The following is a 15382-nucleotide window of genomic DNA, read 5'->3' as shown; positions in this document are numbered from 1 at the left end:
TGGTGTCTCTTTGTCGTGTGGTGCCAAGTGTACGATCCCAGGTACGAGATTCCTCCCCTGCGGAATCTCCCGCCAGTGCCCGGCTACGATACCTTGAGGGTGGGTCTCAGGACAGTCAGGGCCCCCTCCGGGCTCCCCTGAGGTCGCCTTCTAACACTCACGGGTCTGGTTCGCGATCTATAAAACTATAGAATAAATAAATACATATAGTCTGCGTAAGGGATGTCAGCACGAAGTTGGCACTTGAGGTTATTGGTTATTCGATTAAAGCAGTTCTACCCTAACGTGATGTAGTGTTATTTGTAACTTTAGCAATATGGTACTATGCCATTATTTTATCTTTCGACGCATGTAAATGTCATAGCTTTAGGGAAGCAATGTCTTTAAGTGACATCAATCATGGTTGACCGAGGTTATTAAATCAATCAATCAAGCATTTATATAGCGCACTACTCACCCAGAGGGTCTCAAGGCGCTAGGGGAGGGGGGTCCGCTACTGCTCGAACAGCCAGGTCTTGAGTTGCTTCCTGAAGGCGAGGTGGTCCTGGGTCAGGCGGAGGTGGGTCGGGAGGGAGTTCCACGTCCTGGCGGCGAGGAAGGAGAAGGACCGTCCCCCTGTGGTGGCTCTTCGGATGCGGGGGACGGTGGCGAGGGCGTGGCCGGTCGATCGAAGCTGGCGTTTGGGAGCGTAGAAGTTGAGGCGGCTGATGAGGTATCCTGGGCCTTGGTTGTGTAGGGCTTTGTGTGCGTGGGTGAGGAGGCGGAAGGTGATTCTCTTGGTGACCGGGAGCCAGTGCAGGTCTCTCAGGTGTCCGGAGATATGGCTGCGACGGGGGATGTCCAGGATGAGTCGTGCTGAGGCGTTCTGGATCCGCTGAAGTCTTTTCTGGAGTTTGGCGGTGGTTCCGGCGTAGAGGGAGTTGCCGTAGTCCAGACGGCTGGTGACGAGGGCCTGGGTGACCGTCTTCCTGGTCTCGGTGGGGATCCACCGGAAGATCTTTCGTAGAATGCGCAGGATGTTGAAGCACGACGAGGAGACGGCGTTGACTTGTCTGGTCCGGTACATTGTATACGCATGTACTTTTTATTTGTATTTGTATACTTTGAAATCTTATTAGCACTATAATAATCGGTTGGATTTTGTTTATGACATTTATCAACGCTTACAGTGAATAACTATCCTCGATTGCAACAATCTTTGGATTATATTACATCTGTTTAGGATAATTTGTTTGAATGTTATATTTTATTAATCACGATTACATTTTGCGAATTCATTTTGACTGAAGAGGTTCCCATGTTTTTGCCTTTATTTCTGTTTAAAAACAAAAACGTTGCATCGAATGTGATACTGTAAGTGTTTCCCTTTAAATGCACCATGATCATTTGTTATGATCATGTGATCAAGACCACGGCTGTGGTCGAAACGCGTCTTGTGTCTGCCCGAGTACGATTAATTATTTTCAACACTCACGATTGGTGTGACTCGTGGATCTTCGCAGCAGCGTGGTGGGATTCCTGTTGTGCTATATATCAATATTATATACATATATATATCAAAAACGATGTCAGGATAACATAGTTTTTATGGGCACAATTCAATTGTCACTTTATGTATCCATTTTGGTTGCAGAACATTACTTCAGTATGATGCCAGCAAGAAGTGAAAACAAAGATTGTCAGAACTTGCGGGTGAAGAAACACTCTGAAACATGAATAAGTGACGTTAGCGCGGTTACCACCTTTAGAGAATTAATATCTTTGTTCTCATTCCATTTTAGGTCTCAAGAATGTTGCAAGAAGCAAATGCGGGCAAGGGCGAGGACAATGCCATGGAGAACCACAGCCAGGAACACCGAGGAAACAGAGTCAGGTGAGGCAATCGAACAGCAAGTTTGGTGGAAGACTGGAACGACAAGCGTTGTTTCCAGCTTCCTCCTCATCTAAAATAGGATGCCTAAGCGAGATGGCCGCAGTCTCGCAATTCCAGGCGAGACTCAGGCTTTCAGTATAGCGACTACACCACCAAATGGGAAGGCATGACACTTGTTGTACTAGGGTCAGGGGCGTAACACAGGCCCCCCCGCAGCCCCCATGGTGCAGGGGGGCCCCAAGCTCCAGGGGGCCCCCTCAGCACAGCACTCGTGCCGGAGTGTTCTTGATTGAGCCCGAAGGGGGCCCCTTCACGTTCCTTGCAGGGAGGCCCCCTCAATTTTCGTTACGCCAGTGACTAGGGTCTCTACCTGCTAGTACGTCACGGAGAGCTCCTGACACCCTCAGAGGTTGCTCGAGGCACAGAGTAGGTTATGCATGAACTCGTTGATTCGCTGTTTAAAAACGGATCATTTTTATGTACTTGTGAAATTACAGGTGGGCACTCTCGACTAAGATTATCACTCCTCTTTTAGTATAACCATGATTAATTTTCCTTCTACGATGCTGGAGTTGCTGAAAGCATTGTTCTTTGTCGGTTTAATACTAGGGGAGATTTCTCTCTCGCTAACCCAAAGTTTGCAAACTTTTCAGCATGTGGATTTCCACGTTTGTGAGAAAGCGCCTCTTTTGCATGGTTAGCCCCCACTTTTTGTCTGGTATTTGATGTGGTTTAGATTGTAGTGCATGGGGTCCCTGCCAACCATGTCCCCTGTGCCAGTGTGTCTTACCTGAAACTGTTCCACAACTTCAGGCACCTGTAAGTCCCTAGTAAATGGTACCTGGGTACCTAGAGCATTGGGACCGAAGAGGGTACCCTAGGGACCCCTCACCTAGGCCATGCAGACCGCCACTGCAGATTGCAAGGCCTGGTGCAGACAAAACAATAAAGTCGACATGGCTCACTGCCTGTGTGCCATGCCAACTTGCACTGCATAAGGTATAGGTAAGTCACCCCTCTAGCTTGCCTTCAAGCCCTAAGACAGGGTGCACTATACCACAGGCGTGAGCATATCTGCATGAGCAGACGCGCCCCTACAATATTCAAGTCCATTCTTTGTAAGTGCCGGGAAGCCATAGAAAGTACATGGGCTGGAAACTGTACAACTAGAGTTCCACAGCACCACAATGGCTTCTCGGAAACCAGGAGTGTTTGGCATCAAACTACTCCTCTCAACAGGGCCAGACTGGCCGTAGCGGGCACCAGGCATTTCCCCGGTGGGCCGCCTTGGTTGGGGGCTTTTTTTGGGCCCCTGGGGGCCGATTTTGATACAGGGCCGTTTTGCAGGATAGCTGCAATATCGGCCGCTGTAACGAAATCGGCTGAAATCGGCCATGGCGTACAGCACAGCCGCACCTCCAGCCCCACAAGGGGCCGGCCGAGCACTTTGCCAGGGCCGGTTTTGGTTCCCAGTCCGGCCCTGCTTCTCAATAAACCCACACCAATGCCAGTGTGGGATTTTTTGAACCATGTACTCAGAAGGCACCTCAGAGGTGCCCCCCTGAAAACCTACCAACCCTGGTGGCAGCCTGGATGAAAGACAGCTGCTTGAAGCTCAACTCAGAGAAGACCGATGTCCTCATCCTCGGACCCTGCACCTCCACCTGGGACAACACCTGGAGGCCCCCTGCCCTCGGGAATCCACCTACAGAACACGCACAAAACCTCGGTATCATCCTCGACTCCTCCCTCTCCATGAAACGCCAGATCAATGCCGTCGCCTCCACCAGTTTCAACTGCCTGGTCATCCTCCGTAAGACCTTCAAATGAATCCCCCCTGATGGCAGAAAGATCGTCATCCACGCACTCATAACCAGCGGACTGGACTATGGCAACACCCTATACGGCGGAATCAACAAAACCCTTCTACACAAACTCCAAACCATCCAGAATGCCGCAGCCAGACTCGTCCTCGGGACACCGCGCCACAAACACATGACCCAACATTTACGAGACCTCCACTGGCTCCCCGTCGAGAAGAGGATCACCTTCAAACTCCTCACCCATGCCTACAAATCCCTCAACAACTCCGGACCCAAATACCTCAACGAGAGATTATCCTTCCAGGTACCCAAGAGGAACCTCCGCTCCGCCGACCTCGCCCAGTCAGAGGTCCCTCGCATCCGCAGAAACAAAGCAGGCGGGAGAGCCTTCTCCTACATAGCGTCCAAGACCTGGAACGAGCTCCCGGTGAACATCAGACGCTCCCCGACCCTGCACACGTTCAGGAAGAACCTCAAGACCTGGCTCTTCGACTGATCCGGAGCTGCTCTCCCCTCTCTCCCCTCCCTCCCCCCCCCCCCCCCCAGTGCCTTGAGACCCCATAATTGAGGGTGTAGTCACCCCAGGTCAGGTGCACACTGACCCTACCTGACATTCCCTTAAAACACCCCTAAACTTAGTATATAGGTGGCACCCCCGGACCCCGATACTAGTTCCTGCCAACCTAAGAAGACAACGCCGTGCAACGAAGCCTGAAGACACCTACTGTGTCCAGCTTCAAAGACCCTGAGAAGAAGACGACACCTGTCCTGCAGCCAGTGACTTATAGAACCCAAGGAAGACTGCCTGCCCTTCGACAAGGACCAGAAACTCTCGAGGACAGGGGATCTGTCCCCAAGAAACCTACATAAAGGTCTCTGATTCCCTCCGGAACTGCAAGTCTTGTCCACTCTGCACTCAATGCCTCTGGCCCATGTCCACGTGGCTCACCGACCCAGAATAAGTTCACCAGTGATCCTGACCTCAAGTCCAGTGTTGGCTGACCCCTCATGGACTCCATGATGACGCCTGCAGACTGAATCCAGGGGCTCCCCCTGACAGTGATCGGCTAAGGTATGAAGAATCTGACGTAAAGGACACCCCTGCACCCGAAGCCCCTGGGCCTTGGTGAGCTGAAACGAGGATGCCCCTACGACCCACAACACCTAAACTTACTTCTGTCACTGGTCTCCCTCCGGCAGCCTCCAGTGCGACGCCTGCAGCCTGTTTGTCCAACCAAGTTTCTCCATTTGGGCGCCCGACTCTGTATTTGCACCCTGAACCCAGCCGCCACTGTGCCGCTGGTGGTGTATGCTTGGTCTGCCTTGTGCCCCACCCCGTGCTTGCTCCAACCCCCAAAGTTTCGGCCCTGCAAGCGATCTACTTACCTGCAATCAGTGTGGCTTTGTGCACCCCCGCTCTCCATTGAAACCCATTGGGCCCATCTATAAATTTGACCTCTGCACTCAGCCATCCCTGTGCCGCTGGTGGTACAAACTTTGTGCTTACATGACCCTTGCCCTCTGCTGATCTTAAACTCTGAAGACTGGAACTGTAAGGTGGGTATTTGCCTGTGAAACCGCATTGCTCTTTTCCTCCACAAGATAACACGGAACTGTTTGAAAGACTAAAGTATTTTTCCTGAAAAACGTACTTCCCTTTTTGCAAAGATCTTGGTCTTAAAATAAAACTTAAACAAAGCTTATTTTTTATAAAATTGGTGTGGATCTCCTTTTTGAGTCGTGTGTCATTTATTAGTCACTGAGTGCATAACAAATGTCTTACATTCCTCCGAGTTAGGCCTAAAGCTGCTCGCCCACACTTCCACAAATAGAGCACTTTGGGTTTACATTGAGCCCCGTACACTTCTGGGGAACCCTTGGACTCTGTGCACGCTATAACCACCTTGTGGTATACCATACACAGAGCCAGCTTCCTACAATGTTAATATCGGAACTTTCACGCCTCTTCAAAGTTAGTTTGAGGAAAAAAAAGATCACCAATATCTACCCAGTTTCATGGTAAATATATTTTCATCTCCAACTAGAACTTGCATGGAAGCATTTTTAGTTTGCAGGTAGAATTAATCTAAGGCATATACCCAGGAAAAGTGGGAAAACCTTACAACCTCTTGGCCAAAAATAAGCTTTATCATTTACTTTTTCCACACTTATAAAAGCTTCCTTATATTAAAAAATATATATATGTATTTTAATCGATTTTTATCAAGTAGTTTTTTTCTGGCCCATCTCCTGCAAAGTAACATGTAAAAAAAAAAAACTTCTGATACACTTCTGATTCTGTATGGCTTCAAGGTGTGAAGTGTACATATTTTACTTCCTGGTAGTGATTAACTTTTTGGCATAAGTTCTGAGAGTCTCTGGAACCCCAGTAGCCTGGGATTTGTAACACATACATACTCTTTTATTGTACTTTACATAACGGGTGCAAACCCGACCCGTCCTTGCACCCGAGAGGAGCAAAGGATACTTGAGAAGATACTTGAGAAAGACGCCTCCCATATATTTGGATCCAATAGTGAGCTATACAGAAAATATTGTTCGACAAACTCAAACGAATCAAGTAAACTCTAGTGATAAGCAAAACCCCAGAAAGTGCTGGCTGAGCTCAGCTCTACATTAAAGGTAGTGGGAAAAGGGCATGAAAAGCTTTTGTGAGCCATTTTCTAAATGAAGGCCATTGGTGGGGCCTTCAGACTTTTGTGCAAAAAATAGGGTGCAAAAATGCGCTAGGCAAATTACGATTGCACTGGCAGTCCTCTGCGTTTTTGTAAGTGATCAGGTATGTGCGTAATAATGGAGAATAGCACGTACGTCTGCTTTACGTTCGCAGTGTTGACGTTTATCCTCATTTTGCATTTGTAGTTTCCTCCTGCTATTAGCTAGCGCAGGTGTGTGAGAAAGTGCCATCTGTCTTGCATGGTATGCCCCCACTTTCTGCTGAATTGCTGAATGTACTTTGACTGAGTGTGCCCTGGACTCCTGCCAATCAGGTGCCCAGTTGATTAGGAAACAAGGAAACCCTACCCACAAGGAGCCTGGGTATTATGTGTTGTGAGGAAACAATGGCTCGTGTGGATTAATATTTACCAATACAATGTATAATACATGATAACGATCCAGAAAAAAGGGGTTAAGTGTGATGTCAGAATGAAAGGCACAGCCATACACATTAGATCTTTTGTAACAAATATTTTTCTTTTATATAACAAAAAAGTTTTATAGGAAGTGGACATAAATTCACAATACAAATTGACAATATTCATACAATTTTCAAATAGTGTCCCAGTGAAAAAAATTAACCTAAACAAACAAATAACATAAAGTGCAACATATAAAAAGGTTTCAATTTTTCATTACGAAGGCAATCATAGACAACTAATAAATCCAATAATAGCAAAAAATGTTCCTATAGTTCCTCAGAGAAGAAGGAGACAGAGTAGTGTAAACGCAAGAGGCTTTAGGAGGATAAAACACACCGTACAGTCAGTGTGGAAAATCCTTATGTCGGATATAAATGCCCTCACACACCCTTGCAGGTGTCATGCTTCATCATTTGGGCTGCTCCTCGTCGGGCCGGCGGTGCAATGCCCGACGGGCTCCCTAAAAAGGGGCTCTTTGGCGGAGATCTTCAATCCGACTGCCGTATAGATGAAGTGCGGGTATGGGGCCAAATGAATGTAGATATAGATAAGTGATATTAAAATAGGGTAAGGAATGCCTATTTGAGGTAAATTTTATTCAGATGGCTTCCTACCTTAGTTAAAAACGTGTATACAGAGCACTTGTGTGAGTGTAATGTCTCCTATTCAAGTGGTATGTATATTGCAATACTGGGTCAACATGTTTCTCGCAATGAGTGAGTTATACTCGCGATTCTTCAGGACCTAGGGGGATATGTTAACTATAAACTATCTACATTACACAACCTGGTTGGTTGGGGTTAATGATCAATCTATGTATTGAATACCTGTTGGTACCGGGAGCTACCCTAGTCAGTCAATATCCAGGTATCAACAGTACTCGGTGGGTTGTACACGAATGTGACTTCCTCTAGATTAAGAGGGCGTCTTCCTTTCGAGTACCATGTCACGACCTACCCTCTCCACCGAGTCCGGAAGGTGTAACTAATAAATCCAATCATCAACATTCAAACATTCTGAATGTCGACAGAATGATTTGCCTTTCACGTCAACGGCGTTTCGACCCTATTCCAATTAAAGGGTCTCGTCAGGACAGTCTAATATAGGGACACCTGGTCGTCTTGGATGATATACAACGTATTAGTGTTCAGTGACACCGTGCTCAATGTGAAATAAAATACTCACAGGGACCCAGCCGGGTGCCCTGTGAAAGAAGACTCACGGAGAGGCAGTAGCCCACTCGTTGGATATCTAATGTTGAATGTATTCAGCGTGAGGGTCTGATAGCCTACGATCACACAGGGGGGCTGTAAACGCGAACTGCTAATTAGCTGTCGCTTATTTTCAAGAGTCCAATCAACTCTCTTCTCCGCTTCCGGGTTTACGAATCTCCCGTGAAGTGCTACAGCAGGCGAACGAAGTTCTGTCTGCTAGGTACGATCACCTGGCCTATGTTCCTTCCCTAAAAACACAAAACACAAATTGGCAAACCCTGGCCACATGTCAGCCCCTGGTAAATGGTACCCTAGGTACCCAGGGCCTTGTGACCAGGGAAGGCCTCTAAGGGCTGCAGCACTCATTGTGCCACCCTTAGAGGCCCTGTACCCTAACACACACACACACTGCTGTTGCAGGCTGGGTGTCTGGGTGCAAGACAAAACAAAGAGTCGACATGGCACACATCCCTGTGTGCCATGCCCATCACCTACACTGCCATGGCATACATCAGCCACCCCTCGAGCTGGGTGCCCTATGCCAATGGTGTGGGCACAGGAGTAAGAGCCCTGTGCCCCTACAGTGCCCAGGTCCATTCCTGGGCACTGTAAGTGCAGTGCTGCCCTTTAAGAGTACATGGTGCTGAGAGCTCGTCAAACACGAACTCCACAGCATCATAAATGCAGCACTGAAGACTGAGAAGTTTGGTATCAAACTTCTCAGCACATTAAACCCACACTGATGCCAGTGTGGGATTTAATGTACCAAGCACCCCAGAGGGCATCTTAGAGATGCCCCCTAAAACCTTACCTACAATCCACATCTGTTCTGAGGCTGCCTAGGCTGCCACACAGCAGACATGTTGCTGGACCCCTGGGTAGGAGAGCCCCTGCTCTCCTGGGCCTGCAACAATGCACATCCTGGGCGAGGTGCTAAATCTCCTCCCCCAGGATGGGCAGGGGGAAGTTTCAAAGGCATGCCGCCTCTGTGAGCTTCCCCAGGCCACTGCAACCCCCCACTCTGGCGGGAAACTTGGCCGGAAACCCCAAGTAAGGACAGGGGATGTGCCAGCCTGCCAACACCACCCCTCAGATGGGGGAGGCAAGGTGAAGCACATCCCCGGGCTCTCGCCATGTTGAAGATGGGAAGCCCTGCCCAATCAGGACTAGGCTACTGCCCCCTCCCACAGGAGAGGGGCAGGATAGGGGGTGTACCCACCCCAGGACAGGGACCCATTGGTCCCTGCCCTTCACCTACCTGTAACGCCCCTAAATCTAGTATTTAGGGGCACCCTGAACCTTCCTTCCCCAGATTCCAGATTCTGAAATACAAAGAAGAGCAAGAAGAAAGAAGACCTGCCCTGCAGCTGCTGAGAAGAGGAAGACACCAACTGTCTTGGCCCCAGCCCTACCGGCCTGTCGACCCTCGAACCTGCTCCTGCTCCAACCCGGCATCTCTTGTGGCCAGCAACCTCACAAACCCCGGAGGACCTGGCTACCCTTCAACTCTAAGCCCCTGGGACTCCCATGAGTAGAGGCTCTACTCAAAAACGTACTTCTAATCTCTGGCATCAGCCCGGAACCGTGAAACCAGCACATTCTGCACCAGCCAAACCTGGCCGGTGCCAGAGTGAACAAAGACCACGAGGACGATCCGACGGCGACCCAAGGACCTCCCTCGACCCTCCTGAAGAAGCCTGCAGCCTCAGAACAAGGTGCCCCCCCTACCGCGATCAACAGAGGGTAAGATTTCCCGACACCAAAAGGCACCCCTGCACGCGGCGCCCCGCAGCCCCCTGTGCCCACTCCCGGGGTACCTACCTATCCTCCAACTACCCAACTTACCTCTAGAAGTGGTGGTGGCACCTGAAGAATCCTCGTCACCGAGCTTGCAGTCTTTTTCTAAACCAGAGATTTCCCATTGAAATCAATTGAGCGCCCGAAGGCTCAAAGGCACCCTGCACCCAGCCGCCCAAGTGGCCCTGGCAGTGCAGCCTCTACACCTATCTACTTCCCCACTTGCCCTGAGTAAGTGACCAGGAGCCCAGCTCCCACAGCCGCGTGGTCTGCTAGTCAGCAGCCACCAACCAAGGCCCCCACTATCCCTCATAGGATAACATTGGGCCTAACTCACTCTGCACCCGGCCGCCCTAGAGTCGCTGAGGGTGAACCAACTGTACCTACCTGACCCTGGGGGACCCCTGAGTCTATGCCCAGAACCTCAACTCTGCCAGTCGAGTACTTACCTTTAATCCGATAACTCTATTTTCTTCATAGGGTAACATTGACTGGCTTTTTCCTGAAATTTCTTCTAAGTGTGGACTTTTCAAATCTTAAAATATTCACCAAAAATCAGCCGAGTAACGAAAACGAAAATACTCACCTGCTCTTGGGCGAGCTCCCAGTGCTGGATCTTGGTGCCCAGCACTGACTCTGAAAAATACTTACAACTGTAGTTACCAGTAACCCAATTTTCTTCCATAGGTAATTATTGACTGTTTTTCTGTGAAATTTCTTCTAAGTGTCAATTTCTGCAATCTTTAAATATTCCTTAAAAAATCGTATAATATCTGAAAACGTAATTACTTACCTGTTTTGGATAAAGGTCCCAGTACTGAGTCTAGGTACCCAGTACTGGATTACAAAAGTACCGAGAACATACTGTACCTGCAACTTGAATTTCTTCCATAGGGAATCATTGACTGTTTCCTCAAATATTTTCTGTGTCAACTTTTAAAATAGCTAAATATTGTTTAAAAATCATCACAGCAATTAAGTCGACTTTCAACACTTGATTCTAAGTACTGACCCAGGACTGATTCTAGGATCCAGTCCTGGAATTCCAAAAGTAATCCTAAAAGTAATCTGTTGCAAATAACTTGAAACTTCCATTGAATTCAATGCATTATTGTGTTTAAAATAGTGTTGCCTATTGCAACCACATGTAACTGTTTACAAAAATCAATTGCATATTGCAAAAGCATTTATATAAAGTATCTCATTCTGAGAAAGTATATTTTAATACCTATTGTTGGTTCTAAAATAAAACAAACATATATTTTTTATATATAAATCATTGGCCTAGAGTTCAGTTATTGAGTGTGGGAGACTATTTGCTGACTGAGTGTGTACAACAAATGCTTTACACTGTCCTCTGGTACTGCCTTACTGCTCGACCAAGCTACCACTTTAGAGAGTAAGGTTATATCTAACTTTAGCCTCTGTCAAACCCTTGGGGACTGTGGACTATGTACACCCTGTACCTATTAAGGAACAGTATATAGAGAGCCACTTTCTCACAAGGTGCAAGCCTCATGCAGTCGCCGACTGCCCTCCGCTCTAAATAATAATCCACATTTGTAAAGCGCAAACAATCACCCGTAAGGCTCTCTAGGCGCTGGGGGCCGTCGGGAAGATTAAGCAAGCTATTGCCCAGAGTCACATGGTGCTGGGCTAATCTGCCGCTGGTGCCGGGAATCGAACCGTGATCCCCAGATTCTGGAGTCAGACACCCTGGCCGTGGCGCCACACCTCTTCCTGCAAATATGTGCTTCTATTTTGCTACCACCTCCATACCAATTTAATAAAGGGCTATGCAAATATATGACATTTTCCCTATTTATGTGTTTTTATAAAGCACACCAAGTTTATTTCAGTCACCTCAATGAGCTGCAATGTGCTGAAAGAAGACACAAACAGGGTTCAGTGATGACTTTTGTGTCATCTGCTTCACAACCGGATGTCTTTGTGAGCTTGTGGCATCAAGTCCTTGTTGGAATGGGCAAGATGACTGGTCTTCAGCAGGAGAATGGCTGTTTTAAGTGCAAAAGGGCATGATGAGCTTGATGTGAATTGGAGGTAAGAATTTGGAAACTCTAGGGGCATCTTTAGGTTTTTCCAGATCCCTTAAGTTCGCTGGAGGAAGGATGCTGCAGAAGGTAGATCAATGGACCTGGAGGAAGGATGTTGTGATCCATGGACCTGGAGGAAGGATGTTGTGATCCATGGACCTGGAGGAAGGATGTTGTGATCCATGGACCTAGAGGAAAGATGATGTGATCCATGGACCTGGAGGAAGGATGTTGTGATCCATGGACCTGGAGGAAGGATGTTGTGATCCATGGACCTAGAGGAAAGATGATGTGATCCATGGACCTGGAGGAAGGATGTTGTGATCCATGGACCTGGAGGAAGGATGTTGTGATCCATGGACCTAGAGGAAAGATGATGTGATCCATGGACCTGGAGGAAGGATGTTGTGATCCATATACCCTCAAGGAAGGATGCTGCAGAAGGTAGATCAATGGACCTGGAGGAAAGATGTTGTGATCAACAGGATGCAACAGGTTGCACGAAGAAGCTGGAACAAGATCACAGCCGACCAGCTCGCCGCTTCCCTGAGCCAGCACTCTCCGGCCAGCTCAGCGAACTCCAGCCAGGCCGCCGACAACCTCACGAAGTGGATCAACAACTGCGCGGACGAACTCGCCCCTCTGAGGACCCCGCCCAGCAGACCCGGCAGTAAGAAATCCCAATGGTTCACCGACGAACTCAAGAGCTCCAAGAAGAACTGCCGAGCCCTCGAGAAAGTCTGGAGAAAGGAACCCACACCGGACAACAGGTCCACCCTCAAGCGCGCCACGCGGAAGCACCACCAACTGATCCGCACCGCCAAGAAAACGGCTTTCAAGAACCGACTGGATAACAACGCACACAACTGCAAGGAACTCTTCAACATCGTGAAAGAGCTCTCCAACCCCAACGCCAGAAACAACGACATCACCCCTTCGCAAGACCTCTGCAACTCCCTCGCCTCCTACTTCCACAACAAGATCGCAGACATACACAACAGCTTCAGCACCCATCCGACCCACGCCACGTCCACAGCAACGCCACCCACCACCACCCTCCGAGCCTGGACCCCGATCAGCACCGAAGACACCATCCGCATGATGAACTCCGTCCACTCCGGATCTCCGACCGACCCCTGCCCTCACCACGTCTTCAACAAAGCCGACGCTGTCATCGCACCCCACCTGCGGGACATTATCAACACCTCATTCGACACCGCCACCTTCCCCGAGAGCTGGAAGCACGCCGAACTCAGCGCTCTACTCAAGAAACCTACGGCAGACCCCACCGAACTCAAGAATTACCGCCCCATCTCTCTACTCCCGTTTCCAGCCAAAGTCATCGAGAAGACCGTCAACAAACAGCTGGCCGCCTTCCTCGAGACGAACGGATCCCTCGACCCCTCGCAGTCCGGATTCCGTGCCAACCACAGCACCGAGACCGCCCTCATCGCCGCCACCGACGACATCCGAGCCCTGATGGACAACGGAGAAACAGCGGCCCTCATCCTCCTAGACCTCTCCGCGGCTTTCGACACGGTCTGCCACCGCACCCTAGTGCAGCGCCTCTGCAGCGTCGGAATCCAGGAGAAGGCACTGGAGTGGATCATCTCCTTCCTCGACGGAAGAACACAGAGAGTCCGCCTACCACCGTACAAGTCAGAGGCCACCGAAGTCATCTGCGGCGTCCCTCAAGGATCCTCGCTGAGCCCTACACTCTTCAACGTCTACATGAGCCCCCTCGCGGCCATCGCACGCCAACACAACCTCAACATAATCTCCTACGCCGACGACACCCAGCTGATCCTCTCCCTGACCAACGACCCCGCCGCCGCCAGAGCCAACCTGCACGAAGGGATGAAAGAGGTAGCCGAGTGGATGACGACGAGCCGCCTGAAACTGAACTCAGACAAGACGGAGGTCCTCATCCTGGGCTCCTCGCCTTCCGCCTGGGACGACTCCTGGTGGCCCCCCGCCCTGGGCACCGCACCCAAACCGACGAACCACGCACGCAACCTGGGCTTCATCCTGGACTCCTCCCTCTCCATGACCAGGCAAGTCAACGCCGTGTCCTCGTCGTGCTTCAACATCCTGCGCATGCTTCGGAAGATCTTCTGGTGGATCCCCACGGGGACCAGGAAGACCGTCACCCAGGCCCTCGTCACCAGCCGACTGGACTACGGCAACGCCCTCTACGCCGGAACCACCGACAAGCTCCAGAAGAGACTCCAGCGGATCCAGAACGCCTCAGCCAGACTCATCCTCGACATCCCACGGAACAGCCACATCTCCGGACACCTGAGAGACCTGCACTGGCTCCCCGTCAACAAAAGAATCACCTTCCGGCTCCTCACCCACGCACACAAAGCCCTTCACGATCAAGGCCCGAGCTACCTTAACAACCGAATCAACTTCTACGCTCCCAAACGCCACCTCCGATCTGCCAGCCACGCCCTCGCCGCCGTCCCACGCATCCGTAGAGCCACAACAGGAGGAAGGTCCTTCTCCTACCTGGCCGCCAAGACCTGGAACTCCCTCCCGGCCGACCTGCGCCTGACCCAAGACCACCTCTCCTTCAGGAAGAAGCTCAAGACCTGGCTGTTCGAGCAGTAACGGCACCCCCCCCCCCCTCTAAGCGCCTTGAGACCCTACGGGTAGGTAGTGCGCTCTATAAATGTCTTTGATTGATTGATTGATTGATCCATGGACCTGGAGGAAGGATGTTGTGATACATGGACCTGGAGGAAATATGTTGTGATCCATGGACCTTGAGGAAAGATGCTGCAGAAGGTAGATCCATGGACCTGGAGGAAAGATGTTGTGATCCATGGACCTGGAGGAAGGATGTTGTGATCCATAAACCTCATGGAAGGATGCCGCAGAAGGTAGATCCATGACCCTGGAGGAAGGATGTGTGGAAGGGAGATCCATGAACATCACAAAGCCCACTTCTGCATCTCCTGAGTCTGGTCCGGCAGATGGGCAGTAGAACAGAGGAGGCTGACCTCAGGTGGCTGTGGTTGAAAGGCTGTAGTGGGGTGGCCTGGAGGGCAGCCATATTGTTACATTGTGGATGGATTGCCAGCAGCTGAGATGACCTCAAACATTCCATCCATCACCTGCTTGTTGCAGCAGATGCCTTCGGTGTGAGGGGCTTGCCCAGGCGTGGGTCTCGTGCTCACCGTGACACTGTATAAGGGAAAAGATCCTAGAAGGCCAAAATTTTCTAGGACTGCTGGTGTACCCCTCTGGCCCCGCAGTTCAGGATGGACTGTTCCTATTGGAGTTGGACCGAGATGATTTGCATATACCTGGTCTTGGTCTAGTGTGGCATAGTGGGTAAAAAATGATGGTCTGGAATGCGACCCAAGTGAGTGATAAAGGCGGACATTAATTAGAGCACTCCTTCCATCACCTTGTTGTTTTTGTGCACATGCCATCTTGAGCAGTGACGCCCTCG

The sequence above is a fragment of the Triturus cristatus genome, chromosome 12, assembly GCF_964204655.1.
Source record: "Triturus cristatus chromosome 12, aTriCri1.1, whole genome shotgun sequence".
Classification (NCBI taxonomy): Eukaryota; Metazoa; Chordata; class Amphibia; order Caudata; family Salamandridae; genus Triturus; species Triturus cristatus.
This window is presented reverse-complemented; position numbering follows the sequence as displayed.